The 23649-nt window shown below is 40.8% G+C and overlaps 2 protein-coding genes and 1 pseudogene across 3 annotated transcripts in view; 1 reads left to right on the top strand and 2 right to left on the bottom strand.

Annotated features, from left to right (window-relative positions):
* The window catches only part of NDUFAF3 (NADH:ubiquinone oxidoreductase complex assembly factor 3), a 339096-nt gene that overhangs the window by 62153 nt on the left and 253294 nt on the right, over window positions 1–23649 (bottom strand). The window lies entirely within an intron of this gene.
* The window catches only part of RHOA (ras homolog family member A), a 61342-nt gene that overhangs the window by 22094 nt on the left and 15599 nt on the right, over window positions 1–23649 (top strand). The gene's annotated exons all lie outside the window — the stretch shown is intronic.
* LOC132679797 (eukaryotic peptide chain release factor subunit 1 pseudogene) lies at window positions 6978–8347 on the bottom strand (annotated as a pseudogene).

The following is a 23649-nucleotide window of genomic DNA, read 5'->3' as shown; positions in this document are numbered from 1 at the left end:
TCTGCTCAGGATTGTGAGTTCAAGCCCTGTATTAGGTTCCACTTTGGGTGTGGAGACTACTTTGAAACAAAACAAAAAACATAATACATTTGGTAGATTCAATACAAAATGATATATGGTTCCTAGAGGCAGCCTTTGTTGAGAGAGTCTGTGATTACACTAGTGTCCATTGTTCTTCAGTGAATATTAATTGTGCATTTCTGCCAGGCCCTGTTCTGTATGTCTATACATCCCACCATTACACAGTGTTATGATAGTATACGTATTTAGCCCCTTAACTCTTCTCATTTAATAGTCTATCTTGGAGATCACTTGTTAACATATCTTTTTATTTTTAAAGAGTCTAGCCTTTATTTTTATTTATATATTTTTTATTTTTATCGCTGTCTATCTGTATTTAGCAAGACAGAAAGAGAGGTCGCAAGTGAGCAAGGGACAGAGAGAAAGGGAGAGAGAATCCCACGAGGGGCAGGGAAGGAGAAAAAAGCAGGGTTCACCTGATGTGGGGGCTCATGTTTATCCGAAGTGGGGTTCGAGCTCACCTGAAGGAGGGCCCAAGCTCGTCCAAAGCGGGACTCAAACTCACAAATTGTGAGATCATGACCTAAGCTGAAGTCTGATGCTTAACCAACTGAGCTGCCCAGGTGCCCCAAATCCTTTTTATTTTTAATGGTTGCATAATATGCCATTGTATGATTAAGATATTTAACCAATATCTTCTTCTGTGGAGAAGGAACATCTAGATTGTTTATAGTCTTTTGGTATTATGAATATTGCTGAAGTGAGCATTCTTGAACACAAGTGATTGTATTTATGTGTGAATATATTTGTAGAATAAATTTTTGTAAGTGGAATTGCTGGTTCAATGGATATATGCAGTTTGAATTCTGATAGATGTTGCCAGTGACCCTACAAAGAAATTGCCCCCTACAACAATGGTAATATGCTAGTTTTATGACTTAATCCATCTAATACTCAGACACTGAAATTCTTCAGCCTCACTGGGGCTTACAGTCCATTGATCTTACTTCCCTTTTACTGCTCCTCATCTTCAGTTACCACTTTTCTCCTTACTCAACTTAGAGTTCATAGTTCATTACTGTAATCACTCCCTTGTATATATTCTCAACCCTTTTTCTCCTGTCCCATTTCATCTTATCTGGCAAAACCTCAGCCCTATTTATTTTTATTTATTTATTTTAAAGTTTTATTTATTTTGGGTCGCCTGGGTGGCTCAGTCAGTTGAGTGTCTGACTTGGGCTCAGGTCATGATCTCCTGGTTCCTTGGTTCAAGCCATGCATTGAGGTCTGTTCTGACAGCTCAGAGGCTGCAGCCTGCCTCGGATTGTGTCTCCTTCTCTCTCTGCCCCTCCCCTTCTTGTGCTCTGTCTCTCAAAAAAATAAAATGTGGTTTTTTTTTTATGTTTGTTTATTTTTGAGACAGAGACAGAGTGCGAGTGGGGGAGGGGCAGAGAGAGAGGGAGATACAGAATCCGAAACAGGCTCCAGGCTCTGAGCTGTCAGCACAGAGCCCGATGCGAGGCTTGAACCCACGAACCATGAGATCATGACCTGAGCTGAAGTTGGATGCTTAACCGACTGAGCCACCCAGGTGCCCCACAAATAAAATGTGTTTTAAAAAATTAAAGTTTTATTTATTTTGAGAGAGAGAGAACACACAAGCACATGCTCACGAGTTGGGGAAGGGCAGAGAGAGAGAATCCCAAGCAGGCTCTGCACTGTCAGGGCAGAGCCTGATGCAGGGCTTGAACCCATGAACCATGAGATCATGACCTGAGCCAGAACCAAGAGCTGGACACTTAGCCAACTGAGCCACCCAGGCTCAGGGCTGAACACCTCAGCCCTGTTTTCAGTCCAACTTTTCACTCACTCTACACCTATAACTGAATGTAGCTGGAGAAGGAAAAAAACATGCTTACTGGTCTTGCTTTGAATTCATGACCCCTAACTTGAAAGGTGGCCTGTACCACTGCTTAGCAGTTCCACTGCGATTCCTTAGCCCATTTCTTCTCCTACTTTTAGACAGCACCACCTCTTTAGCTCACGCTTTCTTTTTTCCTTCCCTAGCCTTACTGTCAACTAACGATCTTGCTTCTTAATTGAGAACATGGAAACAAATACAAGGGTCTGCCACCACCTCTATTCACTTGCCTGTGGTTTGGCTGTTGTGGTCTGCTTCCTCCTCTCTTAACAGTGGAGCAGTCCTGTAGGAGTCAATATTTCATATCCAGGGTCACGCCTTCCACTTCTGTACTAGATATACTCCCCTTAATCTCAAAACATTGCTCTAGCAAGTCTCCTCTATCCTGCATCAATTCTGCATATAGTCCACTGGCCAGACCTTAATGACTTCACCTAGGTGCAACAGAGTCCAGGAAATGTAGTCTTTATTATTGGCAGCTGTATGACCAGGAAAGGGAACGATAATGAGGCAGACAGACAATGGGTAGTCTACCACACATTCCAGACCTTTTTTTCTCTTAATTGGGGGGGAAGGGGGTGGGACTTTTCCTGCTAACAGTTTTATGAGGTACAATTTATATACCATACAATTCGCCCATTTAAAGTGTACAAATAGTGGGTTTTAGTATATTCACAGAGTTGTATAATCAATTTTAGAGTATTTTCATCACCTCAAAAAGAAACTCCTATACTCTTCAACTGTCATTCCCCAGTCTCCCATCACAACCCCCAGCCTTAGGCAACCATTAATCTGTCTCTGTAGATTTGTCTGTTCTGGACATTTCATATAACTGGAACCATATGTTTGGTCTTTTGTGACTGGCTTCTTTTACTGAACATAAAGTTTTCAAGGTTCATCCTTGTTGTAACATGTATTTCCTAACTTTCTGAAAGAACATTTTATATTACCGACCTCCATGCCCTCCTCTTCTCAGTCTACCACAGTCTACTACTCTTCCCCTGTGGTCAACTGAAAGGGTTTTGATTGCTGTGCCCATGCCCTTTTTGCTAGCCATATAATATGAAGCCATTCCTTGAAGTACCCTCTTCCTTTCTCTTGGTGCTGGTTGTCATCATAGCTTTCTGACTGCTCTCTTCAAATATAAATATCTCTGGGTTTTTTGTGCCTACCTTTTCCATGTTACTGGCAGTCTCTGTGGATTGATCACTGCCTCCCCCCATTCTATACACTTGAGGGCTATGCTGTTTTTACCTGCAGTAACAATTTACCTGGGCACTAATCTTTTTCAACTGGTTCAGGGGGGTGGGGGTAGGACAGAAATGTGTGTAGTGTTAGGAAAAGCCTATTAGATTGTGCTCCTTCCACCTCACCTTTTCATTAGGCTTCTCTCTCCAGGGCACTCTCATACTCTCATCATGGTCTTCTCATCCCTGCCCAGTCCACCTTCTAGCTATTTCAAATGCTGCTGCCAAAGCTGTCTTTGTAAATCACAGATCTGATTGTGTTTTCCAGTGGCTTTCCCTCGTTTACAGAATAGAATACAGGTTGCTGTGTATTGACATTCCAGATCCTCCAGTGTAACCATTCATCTTTCTAGCTTCATTTTCCAACAGTCTCCTCTCTGAATTCCTTTTTTTCTTTAAGATTTTATTTATTTATTTATTTTAAGTAATCTCTACACCCAACATGGGTGCACACTCTACAGATTGAGCCAGCCAGGCAGGTGCCCCTCCTCTCTGATTTTTTTTTTTTTTTTTTTTTTAACATTTGTGTATTTATTTTGAGAGAGAGTGCGCAAGCAGGGGAGGAGCAGAGAGGGAGAGGGAAAATCCCTTGCTGACAGCGCAGAGCCCGATGGAGCCCTGTGTGGAACTTGCACCCACAAACCATAAGATCATGACCTGAACTAAAATCAAGAGTTGGACACTTAATCAACTGAGCCACCCAGACGCCCCTCTGAATTTTTATATTTAGGGTCATTGAGGTCATTTGCTCAGGCTGTTCCTCACATTAGGAAAGTATTCCTAAGCCATTACCACTCTCAACTCCCCTCAGGTTACTTGTCCTCATTCTTCAAGGTCTAGGTCAAATGTTACCTTCTCTGAAGCCCACTAGCAGAATTGCTTATCTAGGTCAGATGTTACCTTCTCTGAAGCCTCTAGCAGAATTGCTTACTTTCTCTTTGTTCATACAGGAGAGGAAGAACTTGTGTTACAGCACTTAATTACATTGTATTGTTTTCTCTGAGACTTTCTTTCAGATAAGGCTGCTCTCTAGCAACAGGGAATGGCCCATTAAAAACTCTAGGTTTGTGTTAGGCTGATCAGATGTAAGGAGATAAGAATTTAGACAAGGCTGGACCTGTCAAGGAAGGAGGTGATTGTCATCCTACTGAAGTAGTGGGTGGAAGAGTGGACTGACTTGGAGGAGGCATGAGGGATGAGTGGGAGTGCCTGCCAGAATTTATCTTTAAATGACCTGATGTTTGCTGTAAATGCTTTCTAGGAAACCTATAGCATGAGATTATGGGTATATTTTCTTTGGAAGATCTTTGTAGCATGCAAGAAAATGAGGAGAACATTGAGTAAGATCCTGCGTCTGCCAAACAGCCATGGCAGAATTGTTTAGAATTACACCTTTTGTGATAATGGATATGTTCTGTGTCTGTCTTGTACACACAATAGTCCTTTGTGGCTGTTGAGCATTTGAAATGTGTCATTGGGACCAAGGAAGTGAATTTTTAAATTTCAATTAATTAAAATATTAATTAAGAAATAGACACGTGACTAGTGGCTACTGTGTTGGGCAGTAAAACTATGATAGTACCGTCTTTGGAAGAGAGTGCAGACTTTTTTTTTTTAATGTTTTTATTTATTTTTGAGACAGAGACAGAGCATGAGCAGGGGAGGGGCAGAGAGAGAGGGAGACACAGAATCCGAAGCAGGCTCCAGGCTTTGAGCTGTCAGCACAGAGCCCGACGTGGGGCTTGAACTCACAGACTGTGAGATCATGACCTGAGCTGAAGTTGGACGCTTAACTGACTGAGCCACCCAGGTGCCCGAGAGTGCAGACTTAACATTCTCTCTCTTCCGTTCAAAGTGCTTCAAACAATAATTCTGCTCCCCCTATATACTTTTCCCACTATTTTTATATTCCAGTTTATAACTTGTAGAAGTTTTTGGCTTCCTCCCTGCTTATGTATGATTCAGATATGAGGGAAGTCTTTCTTCATGGTATTGAGTAGAGCTTCACACGTGATTCCTTTGAAAGGTGGATTGAAATTGAAAATTTTTTTCTGTATATAGCAGCCACTGGTAGATTACATAGTGTTTTTTGTGGTTTTTTTTTTCCCCCATTCAGGAAACACACATAGGTACCCTAATGGTGTCCATCATTGGTGGTACACTTTTCTTTTTTTTAATGTTTATTTATTTTTGAGGGAGAGCCGGCATATGAGCAGGGAAGGGAGGGAGGGACAGAGAGAGGGAGACAGAGAATCTGAAGCAGGTGCTGTCAGCGCCAAGCCCAACTCGGGGCTCAAACCCACAAACCATGAGATCATGACCTGACCCAAAGTTGGACACTCAACAGACTGATCCATCCATGTGCTCCTGGCATTGGTGGTATAAAGATGAATAATACTACCCATGCCCTAAATTAGCTTTCAATTTAGTAAAGAGAATCTCCGTTAAATAAGAGTGGTAAATAAGTGTGAAGATATTTATGAAGGAGGTTGTGTAGGGAAGGAAAGGGAAATGGCAGAGATCAGGAAAGAAGTGACTTTTGGGGTACCTGGCTGGCTCAATTGGAAGATCGTGCCACTCTTGATCTTAGGGTCATGAGTTTGAGCCCCCCATTGGGTGTAGAGATTACTTAAAAAAAACTTTAAAAGTATGATTTTTGTTATTTTGGAAGGTGAATATTTACTAGATAGACAAGAGGTGGGGAGGATTCCTAGGCAGAAAGAAGATGTGTCTAGGACCAAATATGCCTTTACTTTTTATAAAATTATATTGTGATGCAGATGATAATGGAATACAGTGAATTGGACCCTTTACCTGGAGACTTGGACTTTCAGTTTCAGAGAACTTTGTTGGAAAACATTGCTAATGCAGTGCAGTCCTTAATAGCCAGGAGTTATCTTTGTGATCCAGGATGGCTTTGTGATCCAGGCTTAAATTTCCTTTTTTTTTTTTGAGTTTATTTATTTATTTTATTTACTTAGAGAGCACGCAAGTGAGCACACAGGCATGCGAGCGGGGGAGGGGGACACAGACTCCCAAGCCGGCTCCACACTGTCAGCACAGGGTTTGAACCCATGAACCTAAGATCATGACCTGATCTGAAATCAAGAATCAGATACTTAACCTACAGAACCACCCAGGTGCCCCCGACTTAAGTTTTTGATCTTTGATCCCTGAGCTGATTTCTCTATCCCAACATCTTTCTTACTTACCTCTCAGTGAAGTTCTTATTTGTTATATTGCTTAATTGCTTAATGAAGCCAGCTTTGTAGACAGTTACAGTTTTTTTTAAGATTTTTTTAAAGTTTTTATTTTATTTTATTTTATTTTTTGGTTCCAACATTTCACCGCATGTATTTCTTCTCATGCAGTCTAAGCTGAGAATGCCATGTAAATGGGTCACTGCAAAATGCAGCAGTTTTTCTTCAATCAAGATAAGAAACAAACCATATGATCTCATTTCTATTAAATTTTGAAGGTATACAGCAGTTAAGTATTTTTGATACTATGTATGAAGGTTAAAAAAACCTTTTTTTTTTCCATAAAGTACAAGAGCAACCAATGTCACTATTGAGTAAAAGTAAAAACTGGGATACTTTCTTAAATTAGTCCAAAGTGGCATTTTAGGAACTTAGTTGTAGGCTGCTGCGCTGACATCATGACAAACCAAAGTGTAGGGTTGGGTCTGGTTTTGTTTTGGTTTTCTTTTCAGTATCCAGTGCCTGTGGATTAAGTTCTGGAAGTGTTCCAATTGTAAGGCAGGGATCTGTTTGGATTCCACCATGGGTATGCTTCTTGGGTTGGATGCTAGAGGGTGAGGCATGTTTTGCCAGACCCATGTCGACTACCTAGTAGTCATCAAGGTCAAAAAATTCATCATCTCTTCCTTGGTATTCCATTCCTTGGAAATCTACTCGGTACCACAGAATACCTCCAATTCCACCAAATCCTTTCACAAAGTGGGATCCTTCTTGTGACTTATGTGTGACAATTTCCAACATAGCTCCAAATTTTTTATAGTTGTTAGCAAACCATTCCAGCAGGGGCATGCTTTCAGTCAGCTTGTGTTCTTGTCCTGTCTCTTTGTGAAATGAGATTTATCCTTCTCTTGTTCTGGAGTTAGATAGAGAATTTTCTCCTCTTCTGTGGCTTGGCAATAAAGAACATATCTCATTATATCCAGATTTTCATAGGCTATTAGAATCTCTACAGCTCCCATTTCTAAAGCCTTTAGTGTATCTTCAATTCCAAAACAGTACTTCCCTGTGTCCTGACTGATTCATCGAAGTATCATCCTATTTTCTTCTCTTGAAGAATGAATCACACGTTGGAGAGGACTTTAGTAGATAACTCAGTAGCTTGGTTGAATCCATTTTCACCACCATAGGATATATCAACTAATTTTAAAACTTGATTGCAACCTCTGATCAAACCTATCAGATTGACTTAGTTCACTTTTAAAGTCAGCTGATCCGGCTAAAAGAAGACCAGCCACATTCACTTTGTCTGCAGAAATAAACAGCTGTACAGCAGTCTTAGCTACTTTCCGAACATAGTTATGTCACTTTTCCATTCTTAAATGAACAAAACGTAAGGCTGACTGATCTCCTCTATCATGTTTCTTTGGGCGATCCACAGTGAATTTGTGTAGGACTTCTCTTGTGTTTCCTTGGAGTGTGCCAAAAAGTGTACCACTACCGTCTATTACAATGAAGCCAAACTTGCTGTCATCCGAAGGTAGTGCTGTAAGAGCCTCTGTATGGAATTTGTTGTCACGCAAGTACAACAATGTATTAATTGGTTTGAAAAGTTCAAAGTCAATGTTGACTTTCTTTTCCTTTCCTTCTTGTGTTACAATGGTACCACAGTAAACAACGAGGCCATTTGGAGGTACTTTGTTATAAAGTTTGAGTCTTTGTTGTATGGATGTAATTAATGGCTCCCAGGACTGAAAGGTGGTTTACTCATGACTTAATGTTAGATGCAGTTCCAAACTCATCTGCTAACACTTTTGCCACTTGGGAAATCTGATCTTTGGGAGAAATGATCAACGGTACCATGCTTGTGTCATTGCCACAGGCTGCCTCGAAGCTCTTGGTGAGCTTCTTGATCTTCCAGATCTCCACATTCCTGTCAGCACACTGGGGTCGTCTGCCATTTTCTTGTCTCCTCCTCCCTAAGAGCCCAGTCCTGGGTGGCAGCGGCTGCTCCTCCCCACCAGCAGCTCTGACATAATAAATGTTAAAAAAAAAAAAAAAAGTAAGAAGTTGCTGCAGCCAGGATCAGAGAGGTTTTTGCCTGCTTTCTCCTCGAGGATTTTGATGGCTTCCTGTCTTACATTTAGGTCTTTCATCCATTTTGAGTTTATTTTTGTGTGTGGTGTAAGAAAGTGTTCCAGGTTCATTTTTCTGCATGTCTCCGTCCAGTTTTCTCAGCACCACTTGCTGACGAGACTGTCTTTATTCCATTGGATATTCTTTCCTGCTTTGTCAAAGATGAGTTGCCCATACATTTGTGGGCCCATTTCTGGGTTCTCTATTCTGTTTCATTGGTCTGAGTGTCTGTTTTTGTGCCATTATTATTATTATTATTTTAAATATTTATTTTGGGAGAGAGAGAGGTGTACAAGCTTGCACGCGAGCAGGGGTGGGGCAGGGAGAGATTTCTAAGCAGGCTCTGTGCTGTCATTGCAGAGCCCGGCACCGCCGCTCAATCCCATGTACCATGAGATCATGACCTGAGCCGAAATCAAGAGTCAGACACCTAACTGAGCCACCCAGGGGTCCCTGTGTATTTTTAAAATTTTTAAGTAATCTCTGCATCCAGTGTGGGGCTCAAAATCATGACCCTGAGATCAAGAGTCTTATGCCCCACTGACCCAGCCAGCCAGGCGCCCTTCTGTAGATCATTTTGTACAGTACTGTTAGATTAAAAGTATCAAGTCCTTGGGGTGACTGGTGGCTCAGTCAGATGAACGTCCAACTCTTGGTTTAGGCTCAGGTGATGATCCCAGTGTCTCTCTCTTTCCCTCCCCCTTGCTCATGCTCACTCTCTCTTAAAGTCAAGTCCTTAAATTCATGAACATCGGATATCTTTTCATTCACCTTTGAATACCTTTTCCTGTGTTTATTGGCCATTTTAGAAAGCTGCTTTTTTGAAAAAGGATTACTTTGGACTAAGAAATTCAATCTGATTGGAGAAATAAGATTCCTATGAAACATTCTAAAATGTAGATTGAGATTTTATAATAGAAGCCAAAAGAGTAGTTCAGACAATCACTAAGAAGCAGATAAAAAGATTTCAGAGAAATTATAAGACTCAGTAAAATTTAGCTCTGGGTGCGTGGTGGGTAGGTATTTCATTTTACCCATACAGTAAAGCTACACATACACTAACTCAGAGGTTCTTAAAGTTGAGCATGAGTCAGAATTACCTGGAGGGCTTGTTTAAACCCAGATTAATGGACTCTTAGAAGTTCTGATTCAGTAGGTTTGTAGTCAGAGCTGAGAATTTGCATTTCTTTCAGGTTGTCAGCTGAGGTTGATAGCACTAGTCTGAGGACCACTTTCAGAACCACTAACTAGAAACCCAGGATTCCTAAGGAAATAGCAGCTAGTTGAAGTGTTATGGCTAGATACTTGCCTTAACAAGTTATTTTGTTAATTGAAAAATAATGATTTTAGGATTAAAAATATAGGGCATTAGGTCAGTCATTAGTGTCTTACAGTATTTACTTTTTGTCCAGTGAGCAGTTATTACTAATTTCCAATTCAGTTAAACTAGGAAGGCTAGAATGTTGTATACTAAATTCTAGGCTAAATGAGCACTCCAGAAAGCCTTCAGGAAGCTATTTAGACATATATGCATCTACATCATGGTCACAGAAACATGAAGAAATTACCAGACTGCTATGTGAAATGGAGACAATTGAATGTTAATGTGTGATTGTGGTTTACCTGCCCCAAGTGCAGGAAGCAGCCACTGTTAACTGCTAAAAAATGTCTGATGGACAGACCACTTCCACACTGCAAGTGTGAGCAAGGCAGGCAGGAGTGCAAATAGGCTGTAGTTACCACAGGAAATCATCAGACTTGTAAAAACAAGTGTGAAAAGGGCTGGCTACCACTTATCAGTCTTACTGTAGCAGAGTTTCCTGTAGCTACGTAAGCCACAGCCCTTGCTTGACATCCATCTGTCCCCCAGTGAGAGTAAGCAGACTTAAGACACACTAGAACCAAGAGTTGCTAACTTCATAGCAATTCAAACATACTTGATGTTTGGCAATTCTTTTCTTCCTTTTTTTATGTAAATGACATTCTAAAAAGAATGGGTGCAAAAAAAATCATAAAAGGCTAGGAAACATGAAATAAATGTAACATAGGTTTAGAACCACAAGACTTAAAAAAAAAAAAAAAAAAAAAGTAATCTCTACCCCCAACATAAGACTTGAACTCATAACCCCAGTATCAAGACTTGCATGCTCTGTCTAGTGAGCCAGCAAAGTGCCCCAAAACCATAGGACTTTGGATCAAAAAATCAAAAACTCAATGAGAAATATTGAAGAGTAATCAATCCTCCTAAGTTACATTTTTAAAAAAAAAAATTTTTAATGTTTACTTTTGAGAGAGAGAACATGAGTCAGGGAGGGGCAGAGAGAGGGAGACACAGAATCTGAAGCAGGCTCCCGGCTCTGAGCTGTCAGCACAGAGCCCATCCTGGGGCTCGAACTCACAAACCACGAGATCCTGACCCGAGCCGAAGTCAGACGCTAAACCAACTGAGCCACCCAGGCAACCCCTAAGTTACATATTGACTTAATTTTTAACAATGTCACTAACGTTTACTTGGGTAGGCAAAGGAGAAAAGGACACTACGAACTATAGGATTGCTTCTTGACATTTGAGGGTGAGGAAGGAGGGCAAGAAAGTGGAGTGTTTAGAAACAGGGACTCTGGAACAGATTGCTTATTTGTTCAGTGTCCATTTCTGCACCTTACTGGCTAGTAATCCAGTTAAGTTGAGCAAGTTAGTCTTTCTGTATTTCAGCTTCCTTATCTATGAAATGAGAATACTAGGCTCTGTCTCATAGGGCAGTTATGATGATTAAATGTGTAAATAAAAAGTAAAAAAGTTTGTAATAACATTTTTAAGTGTTTACTATTTCTGGCATTTCCCTATTATTTCCTACAAAGTGGTGAGAGACCAGACTTCTCCACCTTTAAATATATATGGGTTTAGGCATATGTAAGGAGAAGAAGGAAGCTGGGAAGGAGAGGACTGCAAAAAACAAAAGATGACCTAAATAAATGGAAAGACATCTTGTCTTCGTGGATTTGAAGACTTAATACTGTAAAGGTGGTAATAATTCTCAAATTGATCTATAGATTCAGTGCAGTCCTTATTAAAAACCTCAGCTGCCTTCTTTGCAAAAATCAATAAGCTGCTCCTAAAATTCATTTGGAAATCCAGGGGACCCAGAATAGCCAAAACAATCTAGAAAACAGAACAGTTGGAGGACTCACACCTTCTGGTTTCAAAACTTATTACAAACCAACAGTAATCAAGACATAAGAATTAAAACCATACAACGCTTAGAAAAAAGCATTAGGGGGGTGCTTGGGTGGCTCAGTCAGTTGGGCGTCCAACTTCATCTCAGGTCCTGATCTCACTGTCCATGAGTTCGAGCCCTGCGTTGGGCTCTGTGCTGACAGCTCAGACCCTGGAGCCTGTTTCAGATTCTGTGTTTCCCTCTCTTTCTGCCCCTCCCCCACTCATGCTCTGTCTCTCTCTCTCTCTCTCTCTCTGTCTCTGTCTCTGTCAAAAATAAACATTAAAAAAAATTTTTTTAAAGAAAAAAGCATTAGGTTTTTCATGACCTTGGATTTGGCAGTGATTTCCTAGATATGACACAAATTACAGTAAAACTTTGGTTTGTGAGCATAATACATTCCGGAAACATGCTTTGTAATCCAAAGCACTCGTATATCAAAGCGAATTTCAAGGGGCGCCTGGGTGGCTCAGTCGGTTGAGCGTCCGACTTTAGCTCAGGTCATGATCTCACGGTTTGTGAGTTCGAGCCCCGCATTGGGCTCTGTGCTGACAGCTCAGAGCCTGGAGCCTGCTTCTGCTTCTGTGTCTCCCTCTCTCTCTGCCCCTAACCCACTTGCATTCTGTCTCTGTCTCTCTCAAAAATAAATAAACATTAAAAAAAAAAAAATTTTTAAAAAGCGAATTTCAAGAACCATTGGCTCAATTGTGATCATGTGACATTTGGCATCACAAACCACCCATATTGCAAGACATCACTCATTTATCAAGTTAAAATTTATTAGAAACGTTTGCTTATCTTGTGGAACACTCGCAGAACAAGTTATTCGCAATCCAAGGTTGTAGTATCAGCAGTCAAGGAAAAAATTAGATATTGGACTGTATCAAAATTAAAAACTTATGTCTCAAAGGACACCGTCAAGAAAGTGGAAACAAACAAAATAGTGGAAACCATCCAGTTCAGAAATGGGCAATGGATTCGAATAGATGTTTTCCCAAAGAAGATTTACAAATGGCCAATAAGCCTATGAAAAGATGCTCAACATTATTAGTCATTAGGGAAATGCATATCAAAACCATATGAAATATAAGGGGCGCCTAGGTGGCTCAGTCAGTTAAGCATCCGACTTCAGCTCAGGTCAGGATCTCTCAGCCATTCGTGAGTTCATGCCCCACGTTGGGCTCTGTGCTGACAGCTCAGAGCCTGGAGCCTGCTTCGGATTCTGTGTGTATCTCTCTCTCTCTCTCTGCCCCTCCCCTGCTTGTTCTCTCTCGCTCTCTCGCTCTCTCTCAAAAAGCAAATAAAACATTAAAAAAAAAAAACAAACCCGTATGAGATACCACTTCACACCCACTTAAATGGCAATAATTAAAAAAACAAAAAAGAAAATAACAAGTGTTGACAAGGATGTGGAGTAATTGGAATCTTTGTACATTGCCAATGGGAATGTAAAATGGTACAGCTATTGTAGGAAACATTTTGGCAGTTCTGAAAAAAGCTAAACATAGAATGCCTAACAGTTCCACTCCTAGGTGTATATTTGTTTGAAGGAGTTGAAAGCAGAGACTTGAGCAGATACTTACTTGTACACCAGTGTTCATTGCAGCATTATTACAGTAGCTAAAAGGTGAAAGTAATGTCAAGTATCCATCAGCAGATGACTGGACAAATAAAATGTGATATATCCACACAATGGAAAATAGTGCAGCCATAAAAAGGAATGAAATTTGGTACATGCTACAACATCGATGAACATTAAACATTATGCTGTGTGAAGTAAGAACAAATGACAAATATTGTGTAATTTCATTTATATGAGATATGTAGAACAGGCAAATTTATAGAGACAGTAGATTAGAGTAGTTTATCAAGGGCTAAGGGGAGAGAAGAGTGGGGAGTTATTGCTTAATGGTGATGTTTCTCTTTGAGGTGATGAAAAAGCTTTGAAAATAGATAGTGGCAATGATTGCACAACATTGTAAATGTAATTATTGCTAGTGAATTGTTGTAAAGGAAAAAACATCTCCTGTTTGTATCTTTACTCTCAGTACGCCACGATAACATCTTCCATTTCTCATACTTCTGGTCACCAAATATGGAGGAGGGTCCCCCACCAAACGTTTCTGCAACCCTGACTGGTGTCTTACAGTTCAGTTCAGTTCTGACACTATCTACCTGGAGTTAGCATCAGATCCCACAGGTTAAACATTCAGTCCCACAAGACTGCCCCACAGCTCCCCACTTCAGACCTCAGTAGCAAGTCCAGGTTGTTACCTGTATTTCTCACTGACTGAATATAAATTCCATGTTACCGTGATCTCTTCCTGGAAGTCGATTTTCCAGAACAGCTTACAGAACTCGGGAAAATATTTTACTTGTTAGATTACCAGTTTATTGTAAAAGGATATAACCCAAGAACAGCCAGATGCATAGGGCAAGATATGTGGAAAGGGGTGCGTGGAGCTTGCTTGCCTGCCCACCCAAGATGTGCCACTCTCTCAATCCCTGCACATCTCCACCAACCTGGAAGCTCTCTGAATCCTGCCCTTTGGTTTTTTTGAGGCTTTAAGTAGGCACGATTGATTAAATCATTGGCTTTTGGTGATTGCTTCAACATCCAGCCCCTCTTCTCTACCCTAGGTTGGGGGGCAGGCACTCAAAGTTGCAACTCCCTAATCATAAGGTTGGTTTTCCTGGCAACCAGTCCCCATCTTTAGGGATTTTCCAAAGTCACTTCACTGACATAAGCTCAGGTGTGGTTGAATAGAGTTTGTTATGAATAGTGAGACACTCCTTTCACTTTGATCGATCATCCCAGAGCTGTTTCAGGAACTGGAGCTATTTGAAGACAAAAGACCAAATATAACAAAAAATCCTCCCATTGTTCATGTAATTTAGGAAATTACAAGAGTTTCAGGAGCCATATGCCAGGAACAGACACTAAGACCAAATATATATAAATCACAGTATTACAGTTGTATACTTAAAAATGGTTAAAATGGGGGGGTGCCTGGGTGGCTCAGTCAGTTAAGCTCCTGACTTCAGCTCAGGTCGTGATCCCATGGTTCGTGGGTTCGAGCCCCGTGTCGGGCTTTGTGCTGACAGCTCAGAGCCTGGAGCCTGTTTCAGATTCATATTCTCTCTCTCTCTCTCTGTCTCTCTCTCTCTGTCTCTCCCTCCCTCCCTCCCCCCACCCCGTGTCTCCAAAAAAAAAAAAAAAGTAAAAAAAATTAGTTACAATGTCCTTGGGTGGCTCAATCGGTTAAGCATCTCACTCATTTGGCTGAGGTCGTGATCACGTTTGTGAGACCTAGCCCCATGTTGGGCTTTGCACTGACAGCACAGAGCATGCTTGGGATTCTTCCTTTCTCTCCCTCTCTCTCTCTCTGTCTCTTTCTCTCTTTCTCTTTTTCTCTGACTCACTCTCTGTGTCAAAAATGAATAAGTAAAACATGAAAAAAATAGTTAAAATGGAAAATTTTGTTATATATTATCACAACTTCTAAACATTAGTAACGTAATATACCAAAACCCATTGAATTGTATAGTTTTCTCCAGCTTTATTAAGGTATAATTGACATAAAACATTGTGTACATTGAAGGTGTACAAAGTGGTTTTTTTTTTTTATTCATTAGCTGACACCTGCATCATGTCATACAATCACCATAATTTTTTGTGGTGAGATCATTTAAGATTTACTCCTTAGCAACTTTCAAGTGTGTAATACAGTATTAACTGTAATCACTATGCTGTACATTTGATCCCCAGAATTGTATACTTTAAATGTATAAATTGTATGGTATATGAATTATATTTCAGTAAAGCTATTTTTAAGAAAGATTTTGTGTGTGTCTATACACACACTTTAATAGAATAGCTTCTTTTCACATGTGTCTATTCCCATCCACCCCCCACACCCTCCACCGTGTAACCAGTTAGGTGTCCTTCCACAACACGTTTGCTTACGTTTGTAGACGTGTCCTAGTTTATCTGTTTGCTGGCAGAAATAATAGGCTAATAGAGTTTGAGTATGATTGACTTGTAGGCCTCTTTGGCAAGGAGTAAATCCTTTGTTGTCTGTCCCTGTTGCACAGATTACATTTCAGCAGCCTCTCTAAAAGTACATGGGGAACTGTAGAGCTTTAGGCCAGAATGGTTTTTCAGTTTGAAAATTAATGTGTCTTAATAACATACTGGCCTTACATTCAGTAAATTCAAATAACTCTTAAGCTTCTTTCCCCATTGATAAAATGGGAATGAATGACAATTATATCTGCCTTTGGAAGTTCAGGATCAAATAAGTTCCTGCCAAATGTATGGGAAGGGCATTGTGATATACCAGTGTAAGGTATCATGGTCACTCATGAAGGTCCACACAGTTTGTTAGGATTTGTTGCAGTATAGCAGATTTTGAAACTTCTGGCACCATTTGTATTATTAAAAAGAAGTCCAGAAGAATGGTTAGTATAGTGTTTTGGTCTTTTTTTGAAGTTGTATGTTAGGTAATAGGCAGAAATGTAGTTGAGAGCCACAACCAGCATGCGATTAGCACTATGAGATATGGCAGTGAAGTTTATCTTGTGGTTGTCCTCCAAAATCCCGGGCCTCTGATAAGGCCAGTGAGGTATATGCTTTGAAAAGTGCTTCATTAGCAGTCCCAGCCGAGGAGTCACCCTGAAAAGGAGCATTGCTCCAAGTACTTAGGACCATGTTGGCCAGGATTTGCACATCATGCACAAAAAAAACATTCTTACCTTCTGTCCTCACTGCTGTTCAGGGGAGAAAGTTTATGTCCCAACAGCCCGTTTCCTCTTGCAGAAGGAAGATGGTGGTTTCCACAAAGGTGTCATCTTACCATTCATTCCCAGCACTGTGTTTCTAAGCAGCAAAGCCAGTCCCATCCTGTTTGTCTGTTTGTTTATTTGTTAGAGCAATCACTCACTTGAGGGGGGTAGAGGCAGAGGTAGAGGAAGAGAGAGAATCTTAACCACACTCCATGCCCAGTGTGGACCGTAAGATCACGACCTGAGCCAAAATCAACAGTCGGTTGCTTAACTTACTGAGCCACCCAGGCACCCCAAGTCCCATCCTCTTGAGTTCTGAGGAAGAGCCAGCCTTTGATAAGTTTTGAGTCTTCGGACAAGTAAAACAAAAGGTTCCTGCTCTTTTAGTAGAGACCATTAGCAGTTATAAAGGGTTCTTTTTGTTTTTTTTATGCTTCAACCACGAGATGATTGAATGCTAGCTGTAGACAGCCACCTATGTGTCATTGTTGAGTTCACCCTCTTGCTGTAACTTAAAGCTCTGTGTCCAAGCATTCTGGACACAGAAGGTCTTATTGACTTCTTGTGTGTGTGGTCATCAGTAACTTTGTGAGTGAGACTATACCAGGAAGACTGAGGGGCTTTCATTTTGCCTATAGAATGAAACGGTCTATTATCAAAGCCAGGAACCAGGCAAGGCAGGCTCCATATCCAAGTCAGGGTCACCTTCTTCATTTTTCACTGTTGTAGGTGACTTTGAGTTGCAGCAGCCACTGATATTGTTAACTGCCTGTGTTGCCTTTCCAGGGAATTTTCTTGGCTTTGTAAGTCAGAGGGCAGAACCAGGCCCTATATACTTGGTACACTATCCTACTATGAACAATAACCACTAAGAGCAGTCATCTTTGCTCAGGTGCTACCTGGCTTTCTAGCAGCATTTTACAGAGATGTTTTTAGGTGGGAAGTATATATTTAAAACTGAAGGCCATTGAGGGGCACCTGGGTAGCTCAGTCAGTTAAGTGTCCAATTCTTGATTTTGGCTTAGGTCATGATCTCACAGTCCTTGAGATCAAGCCTGCATAGGGCTCTGTGCTGACAGTGCAGAGCCTGTTTGGGATTCTCTATCTCCCTCTCTGTCCTTCTCCCACTAGTTTTCTCTCTCTCTCTTTCTCTCTCTTTTTCTCTCTCTAGATAATAGTCTGCTTTTCAAGAGAATATCATTGAAATTCTCTATTTAGTATAGCATATATCCAGGTCCAAATAGTATTCTACACTGAAGTCTTTTTCAGTATTTTTGTGCTTAGCCTATGGTAGTTTGATTAGAATTTCAGGTTTCCAGGCGGGGCTGGCTGGCTCAGTGAGAAGAGCATGTGACTCTTAATCTTTGGGTCATGGGTTCCAGCCCCTCATTGGGTGCAGAGATCACTTAAATAAATAAATAAAAGAATTTCAGTTGTCCGATCTTTTTTTTTTTTTTTTTTAACTTTTTAATGTTTATTTATCTTAGAGAGACATAGCGTGAGCAGGGGAGGGTAGAGAGAGAGGGAGACACAGAATCTGAAGTAGGCTCTAGGCTCTGAGCTGTCAGCACAGAGCCTGACACAGGCCTCGAGTCCACAAACCATAAGATCCTGACCTGAGCCTAAGTCAGATGTTTAAATGACTGACCCACCCAGGTGCCTCTCAGTCAACAAACTCTTAACTGTTTGTTGTTGTTGTTTTGCTTTTTCATTCTGCTGAGTCCTATAAAAAACTATGATTGCTGCAAGAAAAGTGATCAGAGAGTGCCAATGAGTCAAATTTTCAGGAGTACTTTTGGGATACATGCTCCTTCTTTGAGTTTTTGTTTCTCTTTATAAGCATCCCACTCAGCATGTCCTTGCCCCATTAGTTATGCAACTCCAAGTGGGAAAGGCCAAGCAAGATGTGGTACCTGTTCTGAAGGAGCTTAAACTCCAGGAATGGATATGAGTCAAGTACACAAGAAATATAACTGCTATCTCTCTCCCATAGAGTAGGATGTGATTGAATATAAGTACCAAGAGAGGACCAAAGCCCTGCTTAGAGGCAACATTTGATTTTCGGGGGTGGAAGATGTAGGACCAGAAATAAGAAATGGGCTTTGGGGAGCACCTGGCTGGCTTAGTTGGTGGAGCATGTGACTCTTGATCATGAGTTCAAGCCCCACAGTGGGCGTAGAGATTATTTAAAAATAAAATTAAAAAAAAATCTTAAAAAATAAAAGGCTTTGGAACAGAAGGCAATATTAGGATGGACAGGTGAGGTGTTATTTTCTGAAGAAAGGAAGAAAAAATTCAAATAAGGCATTACTCTGAGCTGGGGGGGGGGGGGTGGTTTACAAGGCCAGTTAGCGGAATTAGGTATGTGATAAAGATGAGAGAGAAGATGAAAGGAGAAAATAGGCTGCTTTAGTATTTTAAAGGACCCTCATGGTAAGGCTGAGGAGTCTTGACCTGATTTTGGCATTGAGGACCTTCTGAAGGCCCTTGAGCAAAGGCAGAATGGGCTGAAGCCCAGACATAGGAATGGAGAATTTGGCTGCAGCAAGCAGGATAGAAGGGAGGTGAGACCAGTTGGAATTTTGCCTTCTTCCCAGATAGGCAGTACTGAAGACTTGAATTGGAACAATGATTATGGGAACTCAAAGTGGGTGGTGGTAGTGGTGGAAGGGAGACCCATGAAGGGGCAGAATTCCTCAGAACTTGAAAGCAGTCTTGCTGTGAGGAGCAAAGAAAAGAAAGTAAGATAATTGTTTAACCACAAGGTTTCTACAGTGAGTTGAGTACCTTAGGAATGTAATTTTGTTTTCATCACCAAGACTGAGGTAACTGGAAAGAGAAGATTTGACAGAGATTGGGATGATGTCTGGGAGATGTTGAATTTGAGATGCCAGTGGAGCATAGAGTGGAGGTGTATCAGGAGTTTTAGAACAGGGACTGGGTCAGAGAAAGATTTGGGAATGACATTTCATAAAAGTAGTTTTTGAAGAATTGAGATCCCCGGAGAATAAAGTATAAGGAGAATGAGGGAAAAACCCAGTCTTGGGGGAGTGATTAGGCGTGGAGGCTATAGCTAAGGAGACAGACAGCAGAGATCATATTTTGTTAGGGAGGTAAGTTACAACAAAAAATATCAAGGAGAATGCAGACTGGATTTTGTGAAGGTAGGTCATTGGTGATTTCTGAGAAAGTTTCAGGAGAAGTTTGGGCAGAAAGCAGATGGGAGGAATTTTAAGCAAGCCACTATGAAGCTGCAGAAATGTATACCTTTTCTTTGAACAGGCCAGAGAGAGAAAGGTAACCAGAAGTAAGCATGGATGTGGGAAGATTTATTATTTTAAAATAGGGGCATTCTGCACTTTATTGTAGACTGAGAGAAGGAAGCCATTAGAGAGGGAGAGATGAAGGAGGTGTGTGATACCACAAGTGGCAATACTATATAAATTAAAAAGAGGACATGAGGTTAAAGCTGGCAGCGGGGGAGACCTTAGTAGTAGGAGTTGTTATTCACTGAGTGCCTCTGGTGATGCCAGACCCCATAAGAGATGCTTGTTGAGATACCTCACCCCCTCGGGTGCTGCCCTGGAGGCCTCAGGTGTGGCTCCTGAGAGTGAGTGAGCTGTCTGCCCTTGTGTCTTTTGAGTATGAAGCATGGGATCACACGGGATACTGCATGTAGCCCTTCTCTTGCTTTTCTTGGACACCCGTTTCTATTTGCATATGGGTGAGAAATATGTTAAAATATTGGTTGTTTTTGTTAACAGTAACTGCTTAATGTAATTTGCCAAAGTTTAGTCCACAACCAAAACACAGTTTTTTGAGATTGTGGGAGAGACTGGTCTTGTAATGGCAGATAACATAAATTGGAGTAGGTATTTTCTGTGCCCTCTCAGCACCATCAGAGATCTCCTTTTGTCATTTCTTTTTCCTTTCAACTTTTGTGAGGGCGGCACAGTAACCTACATAAAGATTTTGAACCAATGAAAGAAATTTACAGTCCTTTACATATTGTTACAGGTGACTTAAATAGATATGTTATAGCTGACGGTTACTGAAAAAATAAACCTTTACTCAAAGCTCTTAAGAATTATTTCTGAGACCGTATTCAGCCTAGAAAATGACACATCTGGCAGAGAGACTGCAGAGAGCTCAGCGTGATTTCCTTTCAAGCTGGCAAGCCATGTACTTGAAAAAGATGCTAGATTATAGCAAAGTTAAAGGAAAGACTAGAGTAAATTTTCCTGGGTCATTTCAGGAAATAACCTGATGTTTGTACTTTTCACTTCTTGTCAACAACTTTGGTTGTATGGCCAGACTCCCATAAATCATCTTGTAATTCGAGGCTTTCATTTTCATTTTGTCCCGTAATCACTTGTAATTTCTGTCTTCCTCAGCAGTAGGGGCTGATTGGTTTTACACTTCTCCTGGGCCACATGTTCCATAAGGAAAAAGTTCCAGAGCCTTTTTGGTTCTCCCTGGCATTTTCATTTGGTGTCTTTAACCACATTAGATTGAGAGAGATTATTTCTTGAGAATTGAGTGCCTTCTAGGAAGGATGTATTCAAAGCTGGCAGCCTTTTTTTGAGCCAGGGATTTCCTGATGAATTTTGTGTCCTGTGAAGCTCTGGTTGTTTGACTTTGGGCACAAACCGATACAAACTAGGCCTGAAGAAATCTATAGAGTATATAAAATCTTGAAGTGATTTTGAGAGCATGAGAAAAACAGAAAATGATATATGAATCCTATCAAGATGTTTGCAGTCAGACTAAACATGGAGGAACAATTTTTAAGAGAGAAATCCATTAATGTCTGTGCCCTGGATTCTGAAAATGAGGTAATCTATCTCCTTTCTCATTCAAAGAAATGTTTTTTGATTTTTTTTATTTTCTTCTATTTAATACTTACTACATGCCCACTAAAGTACCAAACCACATAAAGCCGCAAAGAAATGTAAGATAGGTTATTTGCTCTGAGATGATTTGCAGTCTGCTTGGAAGACAAAACACACAGGAAACAAGTATAGGACCTTGAGGCAGGTCCCATATCCATTAGGAATCCAAAGCAAAAAGGGAAAGAGGGAGCTGAATGGGGTGGCCAGAGTGTCAGATTGTAGTTTAAAGTCTGGTCTCAACACTGTTTTCATTCCATGCTCCGATTGTTTGTTTTTTTAAATTAAGCTCCAAGCCCAGTGTGGGGCTTGAATTTACGAACCTGAGATAAGAATCACATGTTTTGGGGGTACCTGGGTGGCTCAGTCGTTTGAGGGTCCGACTTCGGCTCAGGTCATGATCTCATGGCTTATGAGTTTGAGCCCCGCGTCGGGCCCTGGGCTGATAGCTCAGAGCCTGGAGCCTGTTTCGGATTCTGTGTCTCCCTCTCTCTGCCCCTCCCCTGTTCACACTCTGTCTCTGTCTCTCTCAAAAATAAACAAACATTTTTAAAAAAATTTGTTTTTAAAGAATCACATGTTTTATGCTCTACTGACTGAGTGAACCTGGTGCCCCTGCATACTCCTGTTATTTAAAGAATTATATTGAGCACATTTCCTGTTTACCTATATGCTTAGTGTCATGCTTTCATTATTAGTATTGTCCTCTATCTAATGCTTTTGTGTAAAAAAAAAAAAAAAAAAAAAAAAAAGATCCTTTAAAATCACTAGGTCATTTTATGGGTTTGATTAAAACTTTGTATTGCCTTTGTATATACTTAGCCAGGCACATATTCATTGCAGTATGTTAAGCATACCGTGATGTCACAAATCAGTGATGGCAGCACTGTGAGCCCTTTCCATTATGGAACCTTCTCCTAAGGAGTTTATGCAATTTAAATTTAAAAAAGTTTTTTTTAATGTGTATTCATTTTTTGAGAGAGGGAGTGTGTGTGAGCAGGGGAGGGGCAGAGAGAGGGGGACAGAGGATCTGAAGCAGGCTCTGCGCTGACAGCAGGAAGCCCAGTGTGGGGCTCAAACCCACAAACTGTGAGATCATGACCTGAGCCGAATTCGGATGCTCAAAATGACTGAGCCACCCAGGCACCCCTGCGATTTAAATTTTAAAGCTAAATTTCTTATGTTTTCTGGACTTAGAAAATGTGTTTCTCTTGTTTCCCTCATGTATCCCAGTGGGTTGTTGAATCCACTCCAGTTTGGGAAACATTCGCTTTAGACAACCTGGTTTTGTAGGTTTGTATTGTTGAGGATTAGTTTGACTACAAGTAACAAAGACCTGAAAAATACCATTTTATTTTTTTTTTATTTAAAAAAAATTTTTTTTTTTTTAAATGTTCATTTATTTTTGAGACAGAGAGAGACAGAGCATGAACGGGGGAGGGGCAGAGAGAGGGAGACACAGAATCGGAAACAGGCTCCAGGCTCTGAGCCATCAGCCCAGAGCCCGACGCGAGGCTCGAACTCCCGGACCGTGAGGTGGTGACCTGAGCTGAAGTTGGACGCTTAACCGACTGAGCCACCCAGGCGCCCCTGAAAAATACCATTTTAAACAAGACAATTATTTTTCACAGAAAAGAAGTGTAGAAGTAGGCAGTCTGAGGCTGAGATGGTGACTCCCAAGAACAACTGGGATCCAGGCTCTTTCTACCTGTTATGCCTCCAACTCCAGAATGTGGTATTCATGTTCTTCATCCACACTTCTACATCCTCACATTCCAGGATGGCTGTTCAGAAAGCAGTCCTGGTTCCAGGTTTAAGCAGCAGAAAGAAGGAAGGGGATGAAGAAGGGCATGTGACTTCACTTTAGGAAAGACTTTGTGGAAATCCCACAGGCACTGCTGATTACATCTCATGGGCTAGAACTTTGTACATGGCCACATCTAATTAAGGGAAGCTAAGAAATGTAGTCTTTTAGCTAGGTAACAAAGCACCCAGCTAGAAATTAGAATGCTGTTCTAAGAGGCAATGGTGGGAATTTGAGTGGCTGACTATTCGTCTCTGGCAAATGGAGGGATTCTGCAGGTTGTTTTGTTTTGTTTTGTTTTATTTTGTAACAATAGCTTTATTAAAATACAACCCGTATATGTTACAATTCAACCATTTAAAGTATACAATTCAGTGTCATATATTCATAGTATACAGTATATTCATAGAGACGTGCTCCATCTCTTAACAATTT

Source organism: Panthera onca, chromosome A2, assembly GCF_046562875.1.
Source record: "Panthera onca isolate mPanOnc1 chromosome A2, mPanOnc1 haplotype 2, whole genome shotgun sequence".
Taxonomy (NCBI): Eukaryota; Metazoa; Chordata; class Mammalia; order Carnivora; family Felidae; genus Panthera; species Panthera onca.
Note: the sequence above shows the minus strand (reverse complement) of the source record. Positions and strands in the feature narration are given on the sequence as shown.